We start from the raw sequence: 25,683 nt of genomic DNA on the forward strand, positions 1-25,683 counted from the left end.
TAGCTGGGTTCACAGCACATATGGAACCTGACCTGCGCCCCCAGAACTGGGGTAGGAATCACAGAGTCACAGAATCACAGAATATGCTCAGCTGGAAGGGTCCCACAAGGATCATTCTTTTTCTAAGCCCACCTAAGGTGCTGAAAAGCCACAATGAGGCCTCCCTGAGGGAGCCTTCTCTTCTGCAGCTGAACAACCCCAGCTCTCTCAGCCTGTCTTTGTAGAAAAGGTGCTTCAGCCCTCTGATCATCTTTGTGGCCATGATCAGCCTTTGGACCTCCACTAACAAGTCCATGATCTACCAAGATCAAACAATCCTCTTCATCTCTTTCTCTACAAACCTCATGTGCAGAGTAAGATTAAAATAGAACAGAATAATGCAGAATAGTACTACTGGACATAATTAAAAGATGAATATACAAACCAGAACTTCATAGCAATTAATATTAAGAGCATAATTCTTCCTATGGAATAATTTTTCTTATGAAATCTATTCATTCTCATAAAGTGAAAAATAAAGTTCAATGTGGTGACTGCCTTGGCTGTAACAATTTTTTTTCATGCTGTACTGTGCACAAGCTGGACTTTGAAACCACTAATAGGATTTGCATTGGCTTCAAAGTATAATACTGCAGCTCATGTGGGAGGGACAAGGTTCCTTCTGTTTTAGTATTTGCTTTTCCTGTTCTGGGATAGACTGCTGCATATCAGTTGTGAGAGAGAAGTATGGCACCTACAGGCTGAGGCACATCCCTTCTCTTTTAACTCTTAGATCAACGGTGAGAAGTCTGTACCTGCAGAAGGACTGGGTACTGAGCCTGGAGCTTCTGAGACAGATGCAGGGAAAACTAAGCCTTTTTCCCATTTGTTGAAATGCAGTTCAAAACTGTAAGCACAAACTGCATCTTCAAAACAAAATAAGCCATCCCTTGAAAATCTGACTTCCTGCTTTACAAGGGTCACACTGCTGTGGCTATTTTGTTTTTGACCACTTCCTCATCACATTCAGGCCAGATCTAACAGAGAGCCATGGTCAGAAGAGAAAAAGAATAATGAATTCTAAAACTGATTGATAACCCTGTCATTCATTAGCAGCATCTTTCCATTTCCCAGGTGTTTAAAGATTAAGGGAGCCTGTCAAGCCTGGCTATTGTGTGGGTAATCCCCAAAAAGGAAAAGTGGAAAACTTCACCTTTCCCTGTGAAAATTCTGCAGAGGATGCTGCCACAACTGTGACTGAGTCCTACCATCGATGAAAAGGACAGGGAGGAAATGAGATATGCAACAGCAGTGCCTGGCTCCAGCAACTGTGGAAACTTGCCATGTGTTCTGTGTGTCGTTTTTATAGGTCTGATCATGACATATGATAGATGCCAGAAAATAGGCTCTTATCATCATTCCACAGACAGTCGCTCTTTTAGTATGTGCCCTGGGCGTGATCCTGACAGTTTCACTGGCACAGATACAGAAGAAAGTATTTGCTCTTCTCTGTAACCTATTTACAGGGATTTCTTCTGAACTCCCAGAATTTCCCCTGGAGTAGGACAACCCCATGCTGTTCTCAGTTAGCGTTATGAATAACATTTTCCAATAAAAAAATGTGTCTGTGTTCAGCCTGAAAGATTTCTGTCACAAAACATTTGCCAACTGCAGACCAGAATTTAGTTTGAAAATTTTAATTTTGGGGCAGCCTGCTCCTAAACTAGTGACTTTAGGAGCCCAAGGTCATCAGCTCAGCATGTGCTAGCTCTCTCCTGCTTGACACGGGGAGCAGAAATGCCCAGGAAGCCCTGGCTAGAAAGTAGGCCACAAACCTTGGAGTTTCAGGCAGCTGTTCAACAGAACTGACTTTCTTTGCATCAACGAAAATGAGGAAAATGGCTTTTTATTTTTGAGTTAATGTAGGCTCCGGAGAAGATATTTAATCTTGGAAGTGTCGTATGTCTTAGGCTTGGGGGAAAAAAAATCTCAGAATTTCTACTTCATAGGAAATTGTGAAATCTTTTAGATTCTGGTTCAATTTTGATTAAAGTGAAATTTTGAGAAGATTTTTTTTCGCACACACTGAAAAAGCTACTTTACCACAAGTTCTATTTCTGCTTCAAGCTAGGGATAATTAGGCAAAAAGGTGGCCAAATAAAAAGAATAGCCTTCCTACTAATCACACAATGGTGAAACTTGAGGAAAGCTCTCAGCACCATTGATGTTATTGTAACTAGGATTTCAAAGCAGGAGAGGAAATAAAGTCATTGCCTTGTCAAAGAGATGTAAGACTTACATGAGCTGTATATTTGCCCTCTGGACAGTAGGAAAGCAGTGGAAAAAAGAATGGAAAAAAATAGGAGCTCCTGAAAACACATAATGGAAAAGTAAGGCAAATAGGTAGAACTTCAAAATAGTTTCGGTTAAGAATTTAAATTTCTATTTTCCCTATCCAGTCTTGAAATAGCAGAATAAATTTTGCAGAAGTGCTTGGGAACATATTGCAGGAATCTTCACTGAAGATTGGGAGCTAAAGGGCTTTTGGCACATTAGAAATCGTAGCACCTGGTCCAGGAGTTCCTTTCTGGGCAGTCTTAGATAATCAGGATCTTCATCTACTCCCTGTGCAAAAAAACAGACTTATCTAGCCAAGAAAAAGGAAATAAGTTCCCCACTTCCAGTGGACTGGCAGAACCTAAATATATGTATGCCTTTGGGCTCACACACTACAGTTAGCTAAAATCTATTTGGCTGCACAAAGTGGTCAATGACATCATTGCAAGCCAAAAGAAAACAAAGAATTTGTTTTAAGGTTTTCGTTCTAAATAAAATGAACCTGATCATCAGGGGCTTTTAAAGATATGGAAATAGAACCCAATGGAAGGGATGAAGACCCAATACTCTATGCAAAGCTAATTAAAATAAAAGTTTTCATGGGAATATGAGACCTTGAATATTTTTTTGTGCGTTCTATTTTAACAGAACAGTGGCTTTCTTTTTTCCACTTTGTGGAATATGGACCAACGGATCGGTTGCACAAGATGTTTGTTGCTCCCATTTTTCCATTTCCTTCGGCTTGCAAAAAATTCCTCTGAAAACCAGATTTGCAGAGCACTGAGTCGGGCTCGGTGTGGCCTGGCTGGTCAACGGGCTGCAGCAGCTGGCCCGTGGTCACGAACGCCTCCCCTTGAAACTGGTGTCTTGAATTACTGAATAAATTCATCACTTTCTAAAGATAGAGGTGACAGAGCGACAACCCTCGGGCTGGGCAGACAAATTACTCTGTTATATAAGAAACTTGGCCTTCTGGGCAATGTCAAAATTTGCCTGCAAAATATTTGGCCAAAGATCAACACTAAACTGGAGCTGTGATAGCTTCACTTTGTCTGACTTCCCCATGTCTTTCCCAAGTATGTGGCAGTATAATCTGGTCAAGAGCCACATTTTATTTGCATTTCAGATTTTATAATTGTTTACATTTTACCTTTACTTTCCCTGTGAGAAGTAGGCTGAGATAATTTTTAAAAGAGGAAGGAGAAAGGTACAAAAAGGTGTAGCCTGAGGTGATTGCTCTAAATCAGGCTCCTTGTGTGAATGTTGATCTTTCCTGGTGCAAAACAGAGAAGCATTTTGTTCGCCTGTCTTGCTCAGACCTGCAGCAGGTGGGATGAGCATTAGCTGTGGCTGCACACTTTCCCTGGAGGTGTGACCAGGCCACCAGGCCTTGGAGATGCAAGTACAAATAGCTGAACTTCAACCAAAGAGGGAGATTTTTATAAAGAGATCAACGTGGACCTCGCTGCTGAGAGCTCTCTACTGCTTCACACTTGTACATGAGACGCAGAACAATAATCCATTTAGCACTTAGCCCAAAGTCTTCATCAGTTTAAAAAAATGGTGATTTGCTCCAAACACTTTATGCATCACATTACTACAGATGACAAATTCCAGTGGAAAATAGAGGAGAAGAATTAGTAAAATGGCTAAGAAAATTACTCATTTTTTATTTCCCTTTGTAAATCTGATGGCATTTTGCAAGTAGACCCATCTTTGCTTGTAGATTTTTTTAGCTCTAGTCTCAGATCTACCTATTTTGACATATGACCAGAGAAAAACATTTTGTAAAATAAAATTATTTTTTTTTTGTCCTCCAAGATGGCCTGGGGCACTTATGACATAATCAACTGTTATTTAAAGCTCACTTTTTGGAAGTGTGTTAGAGTAGTGATCCTGTATCTTTATAACATAGAACAGAAAAATATTTATTAACAACAACCCTCTTATGCTTCATTACAGGATCATGAAAAATTATCTTCCTCCATTATGCTCTTAATAATGAACAACAGGTACATTCATTTTCAAACTGCAGCATAAAACCACAGAGAAATCCAACTGCCTCAAGCATAGAAGGCACAAAGCTCTTCAAAATCATAAAGTAAAATCCACCTTCAAACAAAACCCCAGCGCAATGACCTTGGTCTGACTCCAGCTTTCATTCTGAATATGATGGGAACCAAATCCTGGTCTAACAAAGAATGAACTTGTTACCTTGCAAATGGCCAGCAGAAGGCTTTTCCCTCTCTGCTGTCTTACTGAAACTTCGAGTGTGAAAGGAGGGCAGCCTTTGTGAATCAGCCCTATGCCTGATGTACAGAGGTGAATGCTATCCTGAAGGAAGGGACAGAAAAAAATAGGTGTTTCAGGCTGAGCCTTGCTAGACCTAAATAGTCATTTTAAATTTTCAGAAGTCAGAGTGCAACTGATTAAATCTGCAGCTGTCTAGGTGAAAGCAAGTGATTGGTGGATCTCAGAAGATTTGGGACTGGATTCACCCATATGGTTTCAGTCACTCTGACAATAGAAAACAGCTGTAAAACTGTTTTCCTGGCCAGAAAATTTGGGTTTATGGTTGCTTTGCGTCTCCAAGCATCTGATGAATACAGTTCTTTGTCTCAAAAAGCATCTGAAAACCCAGATGCTTATCTGCATTTCTCAGCTAAATAAATTGTAATAATAATTTTGTGGTGATAGCCCTTTGTGAGCTTTTTCGGTAATTTTTGATATTGAGTAATTGGTCAGAGAATATTTGAATACAAATTCTGTCTGTGCCAAGAGGAGGTATTATCTCTTACAGACTCCATCTATTAAAAGGAAGGCTCTGCTCTGGGAAACTCACAGCCTAGGTATAAAACTGCAGAAGGACAATTAACAATCAGTCTAGACAGACAGAACAAGTCAATCAGGGAGGGAATAAAGCTTAAAAAGGAAGAGTGACTGAGCACTCACACTCAGCTCATTTTCCTGCCTTAGTAGGTCTGCAGGAGGTTGTTTTTTATCTGTTTCTTTGGTGCACTCAATGGAAGCACTGGGGCTCATAGATTTTATGAGACAAGTATTTTGAGAAGAGACTGAAGAACGGTGGAGGCAGACTAGATTAGGTTGGGAAGGAAATTTCAGACAGGCGGGGCTCTGTTGAAGAAGGCATCAGAGGCTGGTGGAACAGATGTGTGCAGCTGGAGCCAAATAAATGAGGCAAAGGTGAAAAGATAGGAATAGAGCTCATTCAGGAGACTTTCCACACTTCTACTTCCACTCCCACTTCAAGCCTGAAATGAATGGAAATAGAGCGTGGAGGTGCTGATGCAGGAAGGATCGCAATGGCAAAAACTAACTCAAAATTCTCAAGCTTCAGAAAAGACATATTTACTGTTCTGAGTTGAGAGCTTAGACTAGAAATATCCATTTCCTTGTGCTGGGGGTTAGCAACATTTTCAAATTTTTTCTATAGATTGCTTTGTAAGAAGTCTGCTGTGTTTTCATGAGACCACTTGCACACTTGTATCCTTTGAATGCAGACTCTGGAGACCAAGACTGAGAGAGGTGCTTTATTGTTTGCTGTCTTTCTCAGTCCCTCTTTTTCTTCTCTTCACACATATATATTTTCTTTTTCCACACCCCCCTCCCCTATCTCTGAAGGCAATATTTCCAAATGTGCACTTTCTCAGTCTTGTCTGAATGCTCTTTAGAGTAAAGGTCAAAAATACAATTCTTGTCATTGTGTAGATACCAAAGAAAATGATAAAAATGGAACAGTATCTGTTCTGCGGACTACATTAAAAATAACCAAAAGCAACAGCTTTAGGACTGATTTAAGAAGTCATGCAAATGTGTAAAATCTAACAGCCTTAGGACACAGTTTAACACTTAGAGACATGCTGCATGCTTTTAAAAAGTTCCTTTAAAAGTTGGCAGGAGATAAATCACCTTTTCCAATTATTTTGAAATTATGCAAGCTCGGCACACTACAAGTTTTGATCAGAAGTACTTATTGAATTGCATATTCTCCAAAATCACCTCTCAAGGTCACACTCCCATCTAGATCATAACAGTGATCAGTCCACTGTGGTCTGAGGGCTCTCTGCACTTCCACTGGCAGCACTGGGAGTTAGACAAGACAAAAAACTCCAATCACTTTGGGGCTAGTAAGACTTTGCACCCGTTTTAATAACTTTACATCATTGAAACGGCAATGAAATGACAAAAGAGGCAAGATCAGTGTTTGAAGGCATTCAGGTATGGCTATTTCTCTATTCCTCATAACCATAGGAACATGTTAAAATTTTATCAAGTTAATTAAAGCACTACCTATTAAACAGAATTCAAAAGGTTAAAATAAAATAAAATCACACAGTCACAAGAAAATCCCCTGTGATAAATATCAATCACAGATTATTCTTCAGCTTTTCCTATTGATGCTATAAGCAGTGCTGTGCTCTTTGCCAGTATGGGATACACATCTATTGACCACGGGAGTGAAAAATCTCCACCCAGCCATTAAGTTTAAGCAATTCAAGAGACAATGACATGCTAACAGTGAAGGAAAAACTTTGGTGTTCTCTCAGAAATAAGCATATGCCTACATATAAAGTAATGTATTCTCTACTGCTGTGTGAAAATCAACATTCTCTGACTGATAGGGGCACTTCTGAAAGGGTTATTCAGTGCTTAAGAGAGTACTTGTCACTTGCATAATTTTAATAGAGTTAGCAGACAGTCTGATAGGATTACTTCTTATGATAATCCATCTTCTCTGTAGTACTGGGAATTTTTGGTGAAAAATGCAGCTACTGGCTGAAAAATATTTTTCTTTAGCTTCATTTTTAAAAGTCATTGTGTCATTGAACATTATTATTATTAGATATGGACACTTGCAAAAACCCCAGAGCCAAATTGGGAGAAATTTGAGACCACAGAGCTTTCCATTTTGAAACTACCTCTCATAATTTATATTTATTATTTACTTTTTATTGTTGAATCTGGATACATGCAAGGAGAAGTATAAAGAATAAAAATGCCCTGAATAGTTTATAAAATAGAGATGACATTGGAAGTACATATTAGAGGACAGACAAGGAGAAAGCCAGTTAACTTTACACTAAAGAAAGGTTAGGGTGAAAGGCTAGAGGATAATGGGAACAATTCTACCTGGCAGCACAAGTAAAACATTTGACCAAGCTGAGTACCCTGGAAGACTCCTGCCTTCCCAGGAGTCTTAGAAGCAAGGTCTAAAGAAGGCAATTGGCAGGGAAAAGGGAGAAACAGCCTTGATAGTTTTCTAGGGTCTGTCTGAAGCCTAATTTCTAAGACTCTGTAAAACCAGATGGTGGGAAATGCCTTTTTGACTAACCATGGAAAAAGACCACCACAGTACAAAATTAGAACCAGTCCAACTTCTTCTACAGCACATCTTCTGCTACTGATTTACTATCTGGACCTAAAGTAGAAAGGGGAGAGCAAGGACCCATCTCTGCCTGCTCTTTTTCATCTGCTCTTTTGGCACGTGGGAGTTTCTGTGAGCAGTAGAGTAGCCTTCAGTGCCATGTGATGCACAACTGAGGCAGGGCAGGGAAGGACAAAAGTGACCCTCATGCTGGCCAGCAATGGCTGGCACTCTGCTCAGTCATTCAGTGGAATGGAATGTAACAACTGGTACAGAAGAAGGCATCTTAGATGACCATGGATATGTAAGAAAAGGAATTAACTGAACTCCTGTGGTATCAAAGAGAAGGTAACAGAGTTTGCTGGTACCTAGAAGTAAAGTTTCCATGGTTACCTTCCTATGGAATAGGGAATACAGAATACTCTTCCTCCAGGTCTAGAACCACTGCCAAGCTGGGCGGTATAAATGAGTAGTTTCTTTTAGGATTTCTCCATTGCTGGTTTATTGGGCAGTCCTTGTCCAGATGTCCTTTGAGGTTTAGATCCAGTCTTCCCTCCCAGATCAGATCATTGAGATCTTTAAGAGAATTCATTTAGTTTGGACTGAAGAATTAATATCAGCCTGGAGTCTCAGAGATTATCTGAGTTGGAGACAGTGCATACTACCAAAGAAAGGGATCTTTTAAAGCCATCTCAGCATATGAACATATTTCTGAAGTATCTTATTGGATTTACTAGAAATATTTTCACACATATCTGAAATTTGTGATTTAGAAATTCTGGCCTAGTTGAACGTTATTACAAAAAGCTACATTAATTTGTAACTGATTTCTACATTACCTTGCTCTATGTATGCACAAAAATGAGACCTTTTCCTAGCCCTGGGGAATAACATTTGTGTAAGAAATTGTAAGAAAACAGGTTTGAAAATGTATAAGCAGTATACGAACTCCAGGGAATAGAAACAATCTCAATTTTTGTAGTACTGTTTTTTAAATTTGTAGCCAGAAAAAAGTAGAAAATGTCCCTCATTATACAGACAGGATATGCCTTACACTTATTAGGTATTCTTTAGTATGATCTTTTCTGTAGAGGCATTCAAAATGTGCCAAGAGAAAACAAACGTAAACTGGATGTTGAAGACATAGACAGGTGAGGTTTGTTGAAAGTGTACTGAAAAATGAAGAGAGCAAGGACACTGAAGGACTGCAGTTTTTATTATCTTGCTTGGACTAATGCACACTTCAGTTGTATGTGGTGCATAGCATATAAATGAGATTTATTTGCAACACAGAACAAAATATAAGCAAAGCAAGATGACTCTCCCAAGAGAGGAAACATTGGGCTGGATTATCTGTACAGCATCCTCACTGCAGGGCACCTAAAGGAAGGAATCTCTACAATTAGAAATCAACTTTGGTGAACCAAAACACCTTCAGTGTTGAAAATCCCCAAGAGATCTGCTGGAAATCTGGGTAGTTTTAAGATCTATATAGCACTTGGGAATTTTTACACAGGGCTTTTCTCTGGATGCTGAGGAGTGTAGCACCCTGGATTCCTAGGAGATTCCAAGGAGAAATCATGCTGGCAGATCCAGGAAGGTAAAGCATACTCAGCAGCGAGCGCATCCCAGGGACCATCATAATCAGGGAAAGCTCCCTCCAGTCTTATTCTCAACGTGGCTTTACTCATAAGCCCCTGGACAAGGTGTTGTGAAACTTTTCCAAAGTTTTGCAGCACCTTGTCCAGGTGGGAAAAATTTTGCAGTGGGGAAAATTTTGAAAAGAACCAAAACAGGGAATAGGACATGGCTGGTTTGGAAAGTTCATGCAAATATCACAGAAAATGCGAACAATGCTTATGGTTTGTGTCTCTTTATAGCTCTCTTGTGTCTGAATGCTTATGGACCTCCAGCATGCAGTTCTATGGACTGTGCAAAGGGAAATGGGAGCCTGCAATGAGAGTGAAGTGGTTGCAGAAACTCACACCGACACTCTCCCTAAGAGCATCAGCTATGTGGCACCATGGCCCTGTAGAAAGGAGGAGAGCTTCTGAGTGACACATTTGTGGAAGGAAGGGCAGTTGTTTCTGATAAGTTGGTGCTTCAAATTGGGAAGAAGTTATGCGGTTTAAATGCGGCAATACTGATTTTCTGTTTTATCCATATGTGTCTCAGTCACAGAAAGGGCCTGTGGGTGAGGGTCAGCATGTTCATCCCCTCTGTTTACCAGTTAACAGAACTTCATTTATTTGCAATTCTGTTTTCAATTAATTTCGGAAAGAATGCCAAACATATGCGGTTTTTGGTAGGTTCGAGTTCTTGATGAGTTTGGTTCACGATGCAGTATTTGTGTCACCTTGTTAGAGCACAACCTTCTCCAGGGCTTGACTCTTCATTCTGTAGCCCATGGTGTGAAAGAAGAGTCTGCAAGGTTAACTCACAGATCCTTAGACATGCTATTTTTTTTCTTCAGCTACTTTTGAAACTTCATTTTACATCTCGGTGACTTGGTTTTTAAATGCATTCTTTCTCCAGTAGTTGTGTGTTATTGAAAATGTAACAACAAACATCATTGAACAAAATCAACAGGTTATTAAACCTTTGAAGAAGAACTTTATCTTTGATCCCATAAATTTTAAAATGCTATATTACTTGAATTTGATTTTCTTTTAACTTAATCTGATATTGCAAAGATCCATATTTAATCATAATTAAATATTTATTTAAGATATCTAGCTGTTTCTTATTTTACTAGCTATTAGGTTGTAGATAGCAGCAACTGAACATTTATTTTCTAGTTTACAGTATTTAGAACATGAGTAATTATTCCAACATACATGCATAAAACAATAAAGTAATATATGAACAGCCTTTCCTGTGGCTAAGTTTTTGTCTGGTAAATATATCCTCATGCTAAGGATTTGATGGAATACATAAGGCACAGAACATGGTATGTGTTACTTGCTCTTGGGTGGCCTGCAGCTCAAAGACCCTTGCCATTTAGTGAAGATACAATACAGTATTCTTCCATGACTATTTACATTCCCTATTTTTCACAGCAACTTCAAATACATACATTAGGCATTTCTTCCCTCTTGTCTTTTTTGATCTCCTTGGAGACAAATTTTACTATGGTGTCAAAATATAATACAGTTCACTCATTCATTAGGCACAGATCTTATTGATGGAAGTGTTATTTATTGTAGAGTGAAAGACAGCATGTTCCTGAAGAATGGTCATGGAAGAAAAGAAAAAAAAACAAACATGAAAAGCAAGCTTCAAAATAACAAATCATTGGCTCTTTTATCTCACCAGTGCTTTTGTACAGCTGGGGAAATTATTAAGATACTGTAGAAGAGAAAATCTGAGAAATCCTGCAAAATTCAATGTCATTGTTTTAGGGCTTTCTGAGGAAACAAGTTCTGCAGTCCCTTTGAAGCTCAATTATAATTCTGCAGGAAGAGGAATGGAAAAAGAGTTTCAATCCTCACTGGAAATGAAAGTTACAGGAGGACTGGATGTAGAGTGAAAATAATGAGGCCTTTTTGTCCCTGATCTAGCCTGGGAAGATGCTGTATACAATTTTAAATGAGTACTTATTTTAACCATATTTAAGATAAAGTCCTTCCCACATTTTCATTTGTGAAACCCATCTAGAATTTCATGGAGGGAAAAATCCCTAGATGTTCAAAACCAAAATATAATAATCAAAGGAACTGTAACACTTCTTGCACTGGTACCTACGTGCTTTTCCTTTAAAGAGGCTTTAAAGGTCTCAGAGCACTGCAGACATAAACCAGGCTTCATGATGATGATGCAAAGATTTGTCTTGATAAGGTTGACTGTGTTGGGTTGGTGAGGATGAAGAGCATGTTTTGACTTTTGTGCTGTCAGAAGGTACTCTGTCCCCATACAGGAATGATGGAAATCCAACTGGGGGCCATAAAACTGTTTTGACCCTAACACAAGCAGACACTCCATTTTTAAAAAAAGTTTATTTTCAGGTTTTATTAGTGAGGATCCTCAGAAGTTTGGTTTTGCAGGAGCTTTGCTGAGATATTTACCTTTTTTTAAATTTCAAAACAAAAAGAAAGCATTTTTTAAAAAAATCTTTCAGGTACTGGAAAATCTGAGATTTTAGAAGAGGTAATTATTGAACCAGGTTTTCTGAACTTCTTCTGTAAATGCCATTGCATATGTTAAAATTTGAATACACAAGTACCCAATATGTGATTGGCAAACTCATGACCTTGATTATATATTTGTTTGCAGATATTTAAAAATTAGTTACAGAAATTTAAAAAACCTGTTCATCTGAAATTAAACCGATATTTTCTGGCACTATTTTACAATTGTAAATAAACCAAACATTCAACCATTTCAACCTTCACCCACAAGCTTAGGCACACAGAAACTTGAACAGAAACACTGACAATAAAACAGATAAAGCAGCTTTCTGCTCATTATTCTTCAGTGAGACCAGCTATTTTAGACAGGTTAAACAGATTTAGTTATTCAGGGAAATAATTAATATTTATTTATATACTTAAGATGCGATTACTGAAAATTGGCCAATATGGATACTAGTGTATTTAATACCACCCAGTGATGAACTGCAAATTTTCATAGTAAAAATTGAAGAGATCTGGTAAAAATACTTATAAACAGTATACACAATTCCCAAACTATCCTGGGAATAGCAACACTAATAATATTCTTCTTTTTGTATACGTATCCAAAATAGTTACCTTATGGTGTTTTACTTCAAAGAGGGCTCCTGCATATCTAAAATTGGACAAAAATTTGTGTCAGAGCTGGGTCAAGGTTTAGGGACAGAGTGGTCAGTAAAAAATCGGGATTCAACAGAGCTCAAAGATGGTTCCATATCAAGCAGAAAATTACTCTGATTGCACATTGAGACTGCATTAAAAAGGTGTGTAGTGGAGCAGGTAAGGATAGAGGAGGAAAAAAAGGAGGATAAAGTCTAAAAGAGAGGAAACCATCAGCACAATTTACATGAAGGCAGCTCGTGTACAACACAAAGTGGACAAAAACGCTAATCTCCAAGGTCAGGAAGTAGAGTGAAAAGGACGAGGTATTAGCACAGACACAAAAATAGGCTTAAACATCAAATACAGGGTAATTTTGAACTTCAAAAAGAGGAATGCAACTAATGGACCTCTACAAAGGTAATCATTAAAGATGAGTCTGCTCAGTTTTTATACCTACAAGAGGTAATGCAACTTGGAGACAGAGTAGAGCCAGAGTGAGAGACCAGAGTTATCAAGTGAAAATTAACTTAGGCTGGAAATTGTGGTTTAGAGCAGAGCTGAGACTATTAGTGACAGAAATGAAATACATGCATCCAGCAGATGTGCAATAGAAAACACTAATAAAGAGAAGGATCTCAATGAAGTAATCTAGAATAGAAATTTTGTTTATTAGATTCTAAAGTGAAATAACTGAGAAAATTACCATAAATATAAGTTAGAATAATATTTGCTAGAAGACAAATATTACTGAATATTCAAGCAAATCTTTGAATGCATGTTAGAAATATATTTATGTAAATATATCTGCACAAGTAAAGCACTCCAACTATAAAGGTAATATCAGCCAGCCCAAAATTTAAGAGAGTTAAGCAGCTTTCATTTCCTTGTTAACATGACAGTTTGTATGTGGTACTGAATACATTCAAGAGAGATGTAAGGGGAAAAAAAGAAAATGTTGTAACTTTTTCTTGTACAAACACATTAGGCTACCATTAGAATATATGAACTAGTCAAATAGATAACCTCATAGGATTTTTTTTTGTTGTTTTTTTAGTTATTCCTCATCAATAGTTTCTTGTTCTATATTTTATGAAACAGTTATACACCCAAAATCTTTCACAAATTTTCAAAAACTGAAAATGAAATTATACTATCCATGCTTTTACCTTTTAGATAACTTACAAAACCAGCTTATTCTTATGCTGAAATTAAAACATCTTAAGCAATTAATCCAATGTGTGTTATTAATCTGAATTTATACACACAAACTTAACATATATAATTCACATTACATAATTCCTGCATGAGATAATATAAATTTTCTTATCCTGGAAGCTTCTAAATCATGATGAAATTTTCTGTGCTGGAAACTGCTCTTGGCTAAAATTTTTTCTTTTCAAATTCATAAGCTGAAAATTGTTTCACTCTTTGACCTGTGAGCCAAGTTCCCCAAAGCTTGATGAAAATTCAAATAGCTGAGTTATAAATATCTCTGAAACTAGGTTTATAATGGAAACACAACCAGATCCTTCACTAGAGCAGTGCTCATGGGGGCTGTTAGGGCAGTTTACAGAGCAATGAGTGCCAAGCTATAAGTTAATGAGGAGAAGCAATTGACTAATAAAGCACCCCTAAACAAGAAGAGAACACTTGAAAATGCAGGAGCTGAAAATTCCTATTGGGCTTTCCATTGGCTGTGTCTCTGTGTGCAGCTTCTTCATTTCTCATTCTGCTTCAGGAAACCATTGCCTTGGCTTCCTATATTTTCTTGTGCTGAATTCACTAACCACACTTTCGAAAGGCTGAGGAAGGGGCGTGTGTGAAACCTAAAGATAGAAGCCAGTTGTCAAAAAACAATTTACTATTCTCATCAGTCTCATCCTTCCCTCTTTTCTCCCTGTTACATGACTGGGAATGCACCATAGGATGACAGCAAGATAAAATTAGAAATGGCTCCATTTGACTTTGGTGCCTTTTCACATCAATTTACTCCTGTGAGCTTTATAGTTACGTTTAAACCCAGCAGAGAGTACTGGTGTCTATGGCAGACAATCAGGGCTTGAGAAAAGAGTGCATAAAGACATGGTTTCATTAATATTAGGATATAGGGGCAAAGTGGACAAGGAAGACAAGTGCCATTATTCCAGTCATACAAATGTACCGCTAAGTAAATTTAATGCATGCTATGACTGTCATTATACAGTCAGCACTCACTGTGGGAGAGATAACAGAAATACTCTTCTCAGTTGAGAGATGATTGGTGACAGCTCAGAGTGATCAGGTTTTTCTCTTCCAGCCAGAAGTGATTGCACTCCATTTTGGAAAAGATATTTAAAAGACTGAGCGAAACTCACTAGTAAATAGTGGTGCTGAAGGTGGATGTGTGCACCTTTGAACTCACCTTGATTATTTTACCCTGGGACATACATGATGCAGGAAGTGCTAAATGCTTTCCATGTCTTGAGACATATGCATGAAGAGCAGATTATCCTCCTAAATGATTTTTTTTTCCATTCTTGCTGGCTATGTGCATGCTCTTCACTGAGATGCATACATATACTTCTTAGAGAGAGTAATAAAGAGATAATTTGGACAAGATGCATGCTTCATAAAAAGATACATAAAGCTTTCATGTGTCTGGCTTAAATTAGTGAGTGGTTTCAGAATGTGACATAATTCATTGTGTACAACTTCAATCCCTCCCAAATACTCTTATTTGAGATGTAACAGGATAATGAAGCTTCTTAAAAGTAGACCTCCTTTTGGGATCCTCTGTCCCACGCTTTCTGCCTGTCACCATTGCTTGTGGGACTGCTGCCAATTTGGTACTGTCTCCACATTACCTTCTCTGGCAGTGGACTGTGATAGAGGACAGGTGAAGGTAAATGGAGGATGTCTATATTGTTCCACAGTTTTGCTCTACAAGAAAGGCACGAGTCTTCAGAGTGCAGGAACTGAAATCCTCTTTGACAAAATGGGATTGTGCTGGAATTTCTTTCTCCAGTCTAAGCCAAAACATTGTTTTTTATGGCCTCCTTTCCTGTAAGCAGGGAACAAAAAGTGAAAATAGAGAAACGAAGCAACATATATTTCTCAGTTGATTGATGAGATCCCACATTGCCCTGGAGGACTTTTGCAGATGGAAGTTATCCCATGACTGCAAGATCTCCTTGTCTCAGCACTGTTAGCTGGGATGCTCATGCAGCAGCAGACAGGATACCTTGCACGCCTGCTGCCAGCTGGGAGCTGGGTTTGTCACGTCTCCAGTGGCAAAGATGGTGACACGCTACTGATACCTAAAGTGCTGTGTTGGATCCAGCAGGCAGAACTCCTTGAGATAAGGAGTTTGACTGAATTCCAGCATCGCTTTTACACTGCTGTGTCTGTCTGAAGTCTGAAAGACCAAGATGCAAGAGCCTTAGATGTTATTACAGATTCTTTTGATTTTTAATCCTACAATTACTTGTATAATGGTGAGGAGAGAGAAGAATGATCCTTCAGCACGTGTGCTAAGCTGTTCAGACTGTGTGTTCATAGGCTTGCTCTCTGTATTTCATATGCGGCATAATTGCAGTGGAGGAAAAAAAAAAAGAAAATTGCACATTCAAACTAAATTAAATTCAGAACCTCTAATATGGTCACAGAAGGCATGTACACATTTAAATAGGGCTGCTGCTCTGGAAACCAAGTAGTTCTGAACTACATCTACATGGTGGCTCTTGACTCCATGCAGCTCCATTAGGCAACATTTTAAAAATAAAGCCATTTAATGATGAATGTTCATAAATGAAAAATGCATATTCCCCATAAAATGCTTATCAAACAGCAGTGCCCATCTATTTTTAGCACACACACACACAAAAAATCACATTAATCCATATTGTTATGAAAGTCCTGATCTGCCCTTGAGAGTCCTTCCTAGGATTTTAAATAATGAGTCTTATAAGGCAGCCTTCTTTTTAAAATAAGTTTCTAATTTTTTAATAGGTAGAGGGACAACAAATGAGAATATTTTAGGTTTGTGTTGCTTTTATAACAGCAAAGAATTTCTTCACCTGGAGCTGTGTGACTTACTGTTAGGAGTTCTTAATTCCCTTAAGGAAATTTAAATGTTGGATTGACATAGATGTGCCTATTATAGAGCCAAAATTTCTACAGTGACAGACCAGGCAGAAGGATTCTCAGTAAGGGACCACTGTTATTAAATACACTGTCACAGAAAATTAGGCCAAAAGCAGATCACACTTAAAGAGACTGCACAGTAAGGCACACCCTTTTAAATTAGACTGTCCTCCTGCACTCCACAGAGTTTGTTCTGTGCTGGAGTTTAATTTAATTCAACACCACTCTTGCTGTAGTCAACCTTTTGGCTTCCACCATCTTTTCTCCCATGTTTTGCATCTTATGGAGACTATTTTTAAAGTTAATTAGCTCATCCAAAATAAAGTAGAAAAAGATGCAAATCCAAAACCATCATTTTAAAGCACTATCATGTGAAATAAACTGCACATTGTTAGTCAGTTTTCTTCTTTAGTTACTCCTTTTCTAAGGAAAAATAAATTATTCACTCGAAAATTATTTGGATTCTTTATGTACATAAGTCCCTTGAAATTTTTCCCCCCCTCTTAATATGAAGTAGCAAATATGGAAATGAAATATTAGATAACGAGAAAGTAGGCAACTGGAGGGTTGTGAAAACACAAATCCTAAGGGAAATGATTTTACAAAGAACAAATCTTGACTAACAAACAAGTACCTACTGTCAGAATTTCACCTGGCCACAACCCTGTAAGCTGCTTGCTCCACAGGAATATCCTTTGTGCTCATTAAATATAAAGGAAATACTCCAGACAAGGAAGTCTGATTACTTAAGGAACACCTTAAGAAAAGCTGTGAATACCATGATACATGATTTGTTTAATAGTACCTAGCAAAACATTAGGACAATATAGAATATGGTGGATTATTATCCATTCAGCACTCCAGTAGCACTTACACACCTCAGCCAACGTTGCTGATCTCTGTGCCAGGAACTGCACAGACAACCCAAACCACCTGTCTTTTGTACCCAGAGATTTATAATACCAACTAACAAAATAGGGCTATATAAAGAGAGAAAAATTTCAATGAGGTCCTAACTAACAGCAGCTCAAAAGGAAAGCAGAGTATCCCAAACCTCAGCAAAAGGATAATTTGCTAATTATTCCATCATTAGAATTCTGATTTTATATATCTGCCTTTCCAATGGATATAATGCAAAGAAAACCTTGCTGTAAAGCAGACTTCCTGCCACTTTCATGGCAAACACAAAAGCAGCAGACTTAGGCCAGGCCTCCCACATCTAAGCAGAAGAAAAATTTTCTAGGAAAGTTTTCATGGTCAAGAGGAACAACAAAGAAAACTCTTTCAGAATACCAAAATGAGCCCTTATTTTCAGTTTCAGAATCATGAAGTTTCCTCCTGTAACCAGCCTAAGTTGACAGCATCTGACAACATTCTTAGGAAAGCTGGACAAGAGTGATCTAGTTGGAACTACTGTGAAATGAAAGCAACTTTTTGAAAAGTTTAGACAATAAGGAGTTTACTGTGGTTTTTCAGGTATCAAGTCAAGCTCTATGCAGACCTGTCCAACATCTGATACTGAAAATGTTCTCATTTATATCTTGTGTAGTAAAACACATTATTAAACTTTCAGACAGCACAAAGGGAGTAAATACTCCAGTGCATAGGATTAGAAATTAAATTATTTATCAAATTATTTAAATTATCTGAAATAGGTAAGAAATATTTTAATGGAGATGAATTGTAAGTATTACACTTAAATAAGCATAATTAACTGCATTCAAATATGGTGTTGAAGCACTGGGGCATCTCTCTATCTGTGCAACTTTTGTGCCCAAGACTTACTACAATTTTTCTGTATTTTGAATACCTCAAGTGCTGCTGGGCTGCTTTAGATCAACTTTTCTTTCTTAACTTGGGTTTATTTTTGGAAGGCTGAAAAATATCCAGGGAATATGGTTCACTTGCATTCCCAGGCAGGCTGTTCATATACATTTATTGATCAGTTTAAAAAACCACAAATACAAGAAGAACAAAACACTTCTGTATCTTGTCAACTGCACCTGGCACTCACAGAGAAAAGTCCAGATGTGCTTGGAAATATCTAGCCAAGTGACAACCTTTTGCATTTTATTAAGCAGCAAAAATACAAGTTTCTCCAAATGCTTAAGACTTTTCATTGATTTTTCCGGCAAATACCTGTTCTACTATTCTTGTTTCAAAGCATCAAATGTTTCACCCATTCTGCCCCACCAGCTTAGTTAGTTATGGAATTAAAGGATGGTGACTGCATCCCAACAATGTCAGCTGAATTATATTTACTCCCACGAGTTGCAAAGTTAAAATAGCCTACTAGAAAAGGAAATGAGCACTGGACTCTGACTGCAAGCTGCAACACGAGCACTTAGCATAAGACAGCACTTGACGAGTCCCCTATGCAAGAAGACCACTCAGGACAAGCAGTTTCAGAATTTTAAAGCTCACTGGGTAAATATTCTTCTTATTCAGTGCCTGCTAACACAGAGATAATTGCCAGTAGCTGGAATGAGCTGAGGAGTTACAGTAGATAATTCAATGTGCTATACAAATATATGTGTTCTTCTATTATTCATACCATGACATTTGTTGGTTGTCTCAAGAGTACCAAGTGAGGCTCCTATGGTTCATGAATTACTTGAATTATGCATGGTTATGGGTAAGCATTCACCATGTACAAACTGGTTTTGAATCATGCATTTCCAGGGGGCAATATTTCTCATGGTAACTAGCAAACTTTTTAGGTCTTTCAGAGCCTGCTGTGTGTTAGTAATTCCTGCTTGTGGCAGCGATCCTGGCATGCGTGATCTGGTAAAGGTGGAAGATAATGAATGTCTACATGCTGATAGATGGGAATCAGCATTTGTATTTATTCACATTCAAAAGGCTATCTCCCTCACTTGGAATTTAAATGATGACATCAAACTGCTAAACAGCGATCTGCTTTCCAATCGTCACTATAAATAGCGGTCCACAAGAGGGAGGTGGCAGTAGATCATATTTTTTACATTTGGAACTGTACAGTTGTTTCCCAGCTAACAATTCCGCCTTGGGAAGGTAACTTATATTCTTAGCTTTAGGCTTTTGTTTCTAGGTACCTCTTTACTATGTTTTCAGTTCATTTTTCTCAACAATACTGCCCGTCTTTCAGGAAAATGTATGTGAAAACCCATCAATATACTACTGGCTGCATAAATACATGAGAATGGCTCTACCAAAGGATATGCTTTTTCTAAAAACACTAAGACAGGCCTTTTCTTTCCCTTAGTAAGAACCCCATTTTTGTCCCCGAATCCATCTTTATAAAAGTAAAAGCTGAAAGGAAACTCAATTGTTCCACAGTCTGTTCCTGTGCAGGGAATATTTCACGTCACTGAACTACCCAATATTAAGTTTTTAATAAGAGTGTTCATAAAATCATGACACAGACAGACTGTTCAAACCTTGGTGCATTAAACAGAGATCCTTTTTCTTCCTGGCTTGGGCAGCAGAACAGCCCCACCAGGAGCCTCTACAAGTCTGAGAATGGAACAGGCTGCTCCTGGGGCTGCCAGGCTTCCATAGAGGAGCCAGCCATTGGCAGGGATCCCCTCTGGCCCCTCTGCTAAGGCTTTATATGCCCTGTGGTAAGACTAAATATTCATGTCCAGTAGAAACAAATAGAGCCAGAAATCTTCTTTGTCCTGGAGAAGTAGAGGTCTGTATAATCACATAATTTCATATGTAAAAATTTACACACAGGATATTTACTCTGTGTTTTCTGTGCTGGATAATACAAACACCCTAACACTGTGAACTGATTAACCACCCATGTCCCCAGTATTCAAAAGCTTTATCTAAAACTCACTGACTTGAAGACATTTTGTGAACTAAGTACATGGCATTCTCTGCCCTCCTCCCAAAACTTACTTGAAGTAAACATGCTATCAGAGAAGCTGGCAATGAGTAAAATACATCATGTCTTCCTCCCTTTTACCCTGTGAAGAGAGAATTGCTTATTACATTTTGTTTTGTAGTTTTTTTGTCCAAGTGCACCCTAAAATTTCGAAACATTTCTGCCTTCAGCTTTGGAAAACTTGCTGAATAAATCATCTTTGCTAAAGTTCCACTTTAATTTGTCCTGTTCTCAGTTTCTCTTGTTATCACCACACCAAACAGCATCTCCTGTGTTCATGTGCCCACTTAAGTCCTTGCTTACCCAACTCTTGATGTGTGCAATGAGAGGACAGGAGGGAAGAAGACACTGTTAGTTTTTTATCATGTTGGCTCTTAGAACACACAAGTGCTTCAAAAATACTTTGTTAATTTTTCTCTGGCAAGACATGTAAAGCACATAATGATAAAGGAACATACCATGACTTGTTGGCAATAGGTGCATAGAATTCCTCTATTTGATAGTCACTGTGATAAGAGGAAAACTGGTCTCTCTTGTAAGACTCTAGTCTGAGTAAAAGCACATAACTATTAAGGCCACCTCAGGAAAAAAAGTAGAAACTCAGCTTTCTGCATGTTAGATTTGCAGGTTCTCAATTTTATGACCATCATTAACTTTGGAAGCATTTTGAACAGCCTGCATTTGTATTTCTAATTCTTAGTTTCAATAATTGCACAGTCTTCACTCTACCCTTTGCATTTTTTTCATTGGTTATATATATCTGGAAAGAACACCAAGTATCTCAGAGCCAATATATTTGTACACTGAAGCTGTGTATCCTAATTTTATTTAAATTCTTAAAATTTCACTAGTTTAATGACATTAGAAGAAGCTGTTTGTCCATTACAAGGCATTTCAAGGAGCTATTTTATTAAAAATTTCTTTTCATTTATATTCCTTCCTCCTAAATTTTTATGGGTCTCATGTATTTAGTTTGAAAAAGTATCTCTGGAACAGAAATGTTCAGCAATAAATAATACAAGTAATAATAATACAAGTAATTGTGTATTACAAGTTGCTTCTGCTGGTTGGTTACTAAGAAATTTTTCTCATTGTTATTTTTTATTTATGACTTCAGGACTGTATCTCATTTTATCTTTTTTTTCTAGTTTTTATGACTTTTTAATAACAGGGAAAGAAGTCAGTATCTGCACTACTTCCAAGTGTATCAGAGGCTATTTTCAAATTCAAAAGCTGAGCAAACTTAGTTCTAAAATGTATTTCAAATTATAGAAAAAATTGTAGATATTAGACATGGATATATTCATAGCAAGACTTAAAAAAAACCCAAGGCTTTAGAAGAAGTGAAAATCCAACATCTCTACTTCTTGAAGGACTTAGCTTTCACTTCTACCTGCAAGTTGGAAAGACTTTGCGTATGAAAATATGGAAGATGCCTTCCAAAGGTAAAATTTAAATGCTTCTCTATTACTGTTAGCAGCAAATCACATTAATTCTTTTATTATTCATTGTGATAATGATATTAGTCAAGGTGCTCCCTGGATACTCCTGTAGTTGTAATACGTAATTCTGTGGAAACTCCATTCCAATTTAGCAAGAATTAATGTCCACTTATTGCAAAGTGTTACAGGAAGAATATATTTGTGGACTTTACATAGGATCATATTCTTGCCCTGTGGAAGAGGCAGAGCAGATAAAGTAGGAGCTGGAATAGAATTCAGGTGCAATGAGTAAATGCTGTTGTTTGTAGAGAGCTCTTAATCTCACTGTGTAAGAGCTCAAGGCACTCAGAGCTGTTATATTTTCAATGGCTTAATCAAGAAAATGTTGGGAGACTGGCACTGCAGTTGGGATTAATGGAATCCCTCAATGTCCTCATTAATAAATCAGTGTAACAAGAGTAATAATAACACTTCACATATGTATTGCATTGTCCCTTTTTTGAAGGATCTCCAAGCCTGTTGTGAGCATTCATGAGCTGAGCATCGCTGTCCATCTGTGTGGAGTGTCTCCCTTCCTGCTGCAGAAAATGCCTTCTCCTGGGAGACCCTGGGGAGGGGCTCCTACAGGTGCACACCTGGCTACAGGCAGATGTGTGTGTGTGTTCCTGTTGCCTGTAGCTCCACTGGCCACGTGGTGGGCTTTACTTTTTTTTGTTCAGAACCCTTGAGACATTTTATTCAGTCATTTCCTAAGGTCTTTGTGCTGTGAATCAGGCCTCTTCTCTACCCTTCCATTTATATTTTCAAAAATTGACAACAGCATTTGTCTACACCTTGTAAGTTAATGCTCCTCCAAGTTTTCAGTGGCACCTTTATCCTGATACTTATTTTATTTTTTTAACTGTATTATGGACACATTTATGCTGATTAAACCTTGCTTTGCTTCACAGTTTGCTGGAGAAATCATACAAATAGGGTCCTGGAACTCCCATTTTAGAAAAAGGCTACTTACTTTTGTTTGACTTTCAGTGACCTGAACAGTTCCCTGACCTCTGAACTGTCTCATCAGAGCAGCCAGTTAGACAGTTTTCCACAGTTTCTTCAGCTGTTCTGAGGCAATAGCAATTTCTTCTCCTGCATAAAACCTAAATCATACATAGGTCTAGGATCTTACTTTATCCGGTGGATACTGGCCACTCAGTTTTTCAAATACACTTCAGTTTCTCAACTACTACTGTTACTTTTAAATTCCCTCTTCATTTGTTAGGAGTCCAGCTTACTTCTGCTTTATTAATTTTTGTCTAAAATCTGGAAGGTGTTGAGCTGTTCCCGTTTCCACTCGCTTGGGCAAAGAGAATGACTGGGCACTTCTTTTCAGCAGAAGGCTTTGCATGGCCAGGGAACTGCAGATCTGGTGGGAGCTAATTAATCTTTTTCTCTCTGCACACTGTGCATGGTCCTTTGCTTGTTGCTGAAAAGGTTGCTGGAAATGAATAGTAAGAAGAGGATTTAAAGAGTTTCCTTTTTCTCCCCGAAGCTGTAGAATTTTGCCTTGCATTGGGTGGTGAGGACTAGAGTTATGCCTAAGCGCTTATTTAGAAGGAAGAAAGTCCAACTAAGCTTACTATTGAAGGGTGTGGGTTTTCTTCTCAGCTGCTGTGGACAAAGAATGTTATGAAAACCACCCTGATGTGCTACAATCATCCCAGCAATGTCACAACTATCCTTACTTCCTTTGCTAATATGAACCCATTCTGATACTTTTCTACCCCCAACTTACCTTTTGGGCTGTTTTGATTCTTTATTCTTGCTTGATACCTTCTATCTTTCAGACTAGCACTCAAATGCATGTTCCTGCCCCCTAAACTCACACAAACACGTGTTTTACTATGAATTATCTTTGCCTCTGAGTTCTACTCTTCACAATTCAGTAAACACAGATGTACCTCACAAAGAAGATGGGAAAGGGTGGGAAGCTGGAAGGAGCATCTCCAAGCTTTGCTCCCAGGTGAAATACATGTCCTCACTTAATCATGCTCTGGATAGTTCTTTGAGATCATTGCTTAAAGGAGCTGTGCAAGTACAGGACGCAGTTAATTATATTGCATTTGTAATCAGGCCATAAAAGAGAAACCCTTGAACCACAGCTATATCATTCCAAGCACTGCAGTCTGTGGATGTCTTCCTTTGAATTTTGCTCCATGCCAACAAGCAGTAATAAGTTCTTATTGTATCCAAAACTCCTGCAGTCTTTTTCAGCCTGCACTGGCCATCAGCCCATCAACCACTTCATAAACCAACATGTATTTCTCTCTGGATTTATTTCTTCCTTCTTTTTCATCCCAATGTGCAAGCAATTAGGTATTAAATCCTTAATAAGCCAATCTAGACCAGCCCACATGACTATTTTTCTCCTAATCAATTTATTCAGCTCACATTGAGGGTTTTATCATATTTACAATATCACAGCAATTTCTGTAGGAGTAATACAAGGTAAGGAGTAATTTTAGAGAAAGAAAATACAGTTGTAGGTTTTTGCTGGTTTTGTTGAGCTGAAGTGTGTGGGGGTTCATTTCACCATTTGGGAGGAGGAATTTTAAGTTTCAGTCAGCAGAGTTCAGTTCCAGCATGGGGAGAACAGAAATGCATAATTAAACAAGCTGCAAAAAAATTTGGAAAATGTAATCAGACTCCTGCAAGCTGTCTTTTTCCAGAAGCCTTTTCTTCTGTTTTCTCATCTCCTCTAAGCCTTGGAGATGGACTTCACCTTGCACTGTTATCACATCAAAGTTAATTTATTATCACAAGGGGAAAAAAACACAAGTCTCAGGGGTTCAGGTCAGAAAGGTACCTGTGCAGCGTGGATATTTATGCAAAGTGACTCTTAAATAACTTCAATACTACTTCTTGAAGTCTCCACAGGGTATGCACACTATTGGGTCTCCACATTTCCTGGGCCCTGTGTCCCTTGTTGTACGTGATGGTGAATACCTTTGGACCCAGGTAATCATCCAGCTCTACTTGAGATTTGACTTTAAAGCAAACTGATAACTTCCTTGGCCTGCAGAGAAAAACAATGGCAGTGCTTTCTCTAATTAACAATTAGTTAATTTTTGCTGTTTTTAGGATTTATTGATATAACTGTAGTTTTAAAAGGGCCAGCTAAATTTTCTGATTTAATCTCTCCCCTAATTCCCAACCCCACCCTCGTCCCTCATATTTCTATTTCTGCTCCATAAGTAATATGACTCAGATTTGAGCACATTGTACATAATATTACCCCAAAAAACAACTCTCATATTCTAATCCTGCCACAAAAGTAATTTCTGTACAGAGAAACTGTACACGCATCTTGTACAGAAACAACAAGGGGATGGTAGAGTCAAATAGCACACAGTACACTTTAAACCACGTTTTGTTTTTAAATTGCAGGGTATGAAAGCATTAATTTGAGATTGGCTCAAGAGGAAAACACAAGTTCCTAAGACTTCTACATTAAGAAGCTTGATTTCTGCTCTAGCTGCCACATGCAACCTGCAACACATGCTTTGTTTCATTCCCAAAGGGAAAATTCTCCTCTTAAAGATTCAAGAGCAAAATGCTTTCCTTCCAGGCACTTTCCCTCCAATTCAAGCCTCCTTTCTCCAGTTGTACACACTACTAATTCAGGTTCCAGAAAGACAGGCTGCACTAATGGCAGTGTTAATGCATTCACACACCTGGAAGTTTTCAGTTCTTTTACCAATTTCAGATTTTTTTAACTTTTCATCTGAT

Source organism: Poecile atricapillus, chromosome 4, assembly GCF_030490865.1.
Source record: "Poecile atricapillus isolate bPoeAtr1 chromosome 4, bPoeAtr1.hap1, whole genome shotgun sequence".
Taxonomy (NCBI): domain Eukaryota; kingdom Metazoa; phylum Chordata; class Aves; order Passeriformes; family Paridae; genus Poecile; species Poecile atricapillus.